The sequence below is a fragment of the Varanus komodoensis genome, unplaced genomic scaffold, assembly GCF_004798865.1.
Source record: "Varanus komodoensis strain SLA01 unplaced genomic scaffold, ASM479886v1 scaffold7_1, whole genome shotgun sequence".
In the NCBI taxonomy this organism is placed as follows: Eukaryota; Metazoa; Chordata; class Lepidosauria; order Squamata; family Varanidae; genus Varanus; species Varanus komodoensis.
Genome location: NW_025336479.1, coordinates 1,512,166 through 1,515,772, shown reverse-complemented (window position 1 = coordinate 1,515,772; position 3,607 = coordinate 1,512,166).

Genomic DNA, 3,607 nt, shown 5'->3' with positions numbered 1-3,607 from the left:
GTCATGGCGAAGGGGCTTACGTAGCTCAATGAAGCTATGAGCTATGCTGTGCAGGGTCACCCAAGATGGACAGGTCATAGCAGAGAGCTCTGACAAAACGTGATCCACTGGAGAAGGAAATGGCAACCCACTCCAGTATCTTTGCCATGAAAACCCCATGGACAGTACCAAAAGGCAAAAAGATATGATGCCAGAAGATGAGCCCCTTAGGTCAGAAGGTGTCCAATATGCTACTGGAGAAGAGTGGAGGGCTAGTACTAGTAGTGCCAGAAAGAATGAAGCGACTAGGTCAAAGTCGAAAGGACACTCAGTGGCTGATGTATCTGGTGGTGAAAGGAGAGTCCAATGCTGCAAAGATCTATATTCCATAGGAACCTGGAATGTAAGATCCATGAATCAAGACAAGCTGGATGTAGTCAAACAAGAGATGACAAGACTGAACTTCGACATCTTAGGAATCAGTGAACTAAAATGTACAGGAATGGGTGAATTTAATTCAGATGACCATCAGGTATACTACTGCGGGCAAGAATCCCTCAGAAGAAATGGAGTAGCCTTCATAGTCAATAAAAGAGTAGGAAAAGCAGTACTGGAATACAATCTCCAAAATGACAGAATGATCTCAGTTCGAATCCAAGGCAAACCATTCAATATCACAATAGTCCAAGTCTATGCCCCAACCACTGGTGCTGAAGAGGCTGAAGTTGACCGGTTCTATGAAGGCCTACAACACCTTCTAGAATTAACTCCAAAAAATGATGTTCTTATCATCATGGGGGATTGGAATGCTAAAGTAGGAAGCCAAAAGATAACCTGAATAACAGGCAAGTTTGGCCTTGGAGTACAAAATGAAGCAGGGCACAGGCTGGTAGAATTTTGTCACGAGAGTACGATGGTCATAGCAAACACTCTTTTCCAACAACCCAAGAGACGACTCTACACATGGACATCACCAGTCGGTCAACACAGAAATCAGATTGACTATGTGCTCTGCAGCCAAAGATGGAGAAGCTCTATACAGTCAGTAAAAACTAGACCAGGAGCTGACTGTGGCTCAGATCATGAGCTTCTAGTTGCAAAATTTAGACTTAAGTTGAAGAAAGTAGGAAAAAGCACTAGGCCACTCAGGTATGACCTAAATCATATCTCTGATGAATATACAATAGAGGTGACAAATAGATTTAAGGAATTAGATCTGATAGAGTGCCTGGAGAACTATGGATGGAGGTTCACAACATTGTACAAGAGGCAGCAACTAAAACCATCCCAAAGAAAAAGAAATGCAAGAAAGCAAAATGGCTGTCTGAAGAAGCTTTAGAAATAGCTGAGGAAAGAAGGGAAGCGAAAGGCAAGGGAGAAAGAGAAAGATACAAACAATTGAATGCAGAATTCCAGAGAACAGCTAGAAGAGATAAGAAGAAATAGAAGAAAACAATAGAATAGGGAGGACCAGAGATCTCTTCAAGAAAATTGGAGATATGAAGGGAACATTTCATGCAAAGATGGGCATGATAAAGGACCAAAATGGCAGGGACCTAACAGAGACATAAGAGATTAAGAAGAGGTGGCAAGATTACACAGAAGAACTATACAAGAAAGAGCTTAATGTCCCTGATAACCACGATGGGGTGGTCACTGACCTCAAGCCAGACATCCTGGAATGTGAAGTCAAATGGGCCATAGGAAGTCTGAGCAACAACAAAGCTAGTGGAGGTGACAGTATTCCAGTTGAGCTATTCAAAATCCTAAAAGATGATGCAGTAAAAGTGCTACACTCAATATGCCAGCAAATTTGGAAAGCTCAGCAGTGGCCACAGGATTGGAAAAGGTCAGTTTACATTCCCATCCCAAAGAAGGGCAATGCCAAAGAATGTTCAAACTACCGCACCATTGCACTCATTTCCCATGCTAGCAAAGTTATGCCCAAAATCCTACAAGCTAGGCTCCAGGAGTATGTGGACTGAGAACTACCAGAAATACAGGCAGGATTTCGAAGAGGGAGAGGAACTAGAGATCAAATTGCCAACATACGCTGGATCATGGAGAAAGCTAGGGAGTTCCAGAAAAACAACTACTTCTGTTTCATTGACTATGCTAAAGCCTTTGATTGTGTGGATCACAACACATTGTGGCAAGTTCTTAAAGAGATGGGAGTACCAGACCATCTTATTTGTCTCTTGAGAAACCTATATGCGGGTCAAGAAGCAACAGTGAGAACTGGACATGGAACCACTGATTGGTTCAAAATTGAGAAAGGAGTTCGGTAAGGCTGTATACTGTCACCTTGCCTATTTAACTTATATGCAGAGCACATCATGAGAAAGGCGGGGCTAGATGAATCACCAGTTGGAATTAAGATTGCTGGGAGAAATATCAACAACCTCAGATATGCAGATGATACCACTCTCATGGCAGAAAGTGAAGAGGAACTAAAGAGCCTCTTGATGTGGGTGAAGGAGGAGAGTGCAAAAGTTGGCTTGAAACTCAACATTAAGCAAACCAAGATCATGGCATCTGGTCCTCTCACTTCCTGGAAAATAGATGGGGAAGAAATGGAGGTAATGACAGATTTTATTTTCCTGGGCTCCAAGATCACCGCAGACGGGGACTGCAGCCAAGAAATTAAAAGACACTTGCTCCTGGGCAGGAAAGCTATGGCAAATCTAGACAGCATACTAAAAAGCAGAGACATCACCCTGCCAACAAAAGTGCACATAGTCAAGGCTATGGTTTTCCCAGTTGTAATGTTTGGCTGTGAAAGCTGGACCATAAGGAAGGCTGAGCACAAAAGAATTGAGGTCTTTGAATGGCGGTGCTGGAGGAGACAGACTCCTGCGAGTCCCTTGGACTGCAAGGCGATCAAACCGGTCAGTCCTAGAGGAGATTAACCCTGACTGCTCTTTAAAAGGCCAGATAGTGAAGATGAAACTCAAATACTTTGGCCACCTAATGAGAAGTAAGGACTCCCTGGAGAAGAGCCTAATGCTGGGAACAATAGATGGCAAAAGAAGGAGGGGATGGCAGAGAATGAGGTGGTTAGATGGAGTCACTGAAGCAGTTGGTGTGAGCTTGAGTGGACTCCAGGGGATGGTGGAGGACAGGAAGGCCTGGAGGACTAACAACAACACAGTTAAAAGTGTTCAAGCTAATGAAAAGACCAGGAATGTGCAAAAGAACAAAATCAACACTTAGGAACAATTCTTTCTGAGCACAGAAGAGGACAGTTTGAAGATACCTGATAATATGCTAAGCCCCACATTAGTATTCAAAATACTCAAAGCTTTCAGCAATTTAACAACTTGGAAAGCAGATAGTAAGTCACTTACTATGTAAATTAAAGTTTTACATATCCACTAATTGCAGAAGTATCCCTGCCAGCTGAAGCAAGACTGAAGCAAGCGAAGCAGGTTTGCACAGACTTATTTGATATGGCAATTTTTATGAGGGTCACCACTTTTCTTCCCTGTTGCCGCTTCTGTGCCTTTTAACAACCTTCTGACATGCCAAAACAAAATATGTGAAGGTATTCCTCTTACTTTACTTCAAGGCTGTTGATAACGTGTTTGAACAGGTTTGTGCAACCCCATCCGTACTTGCGCTTTGCTCC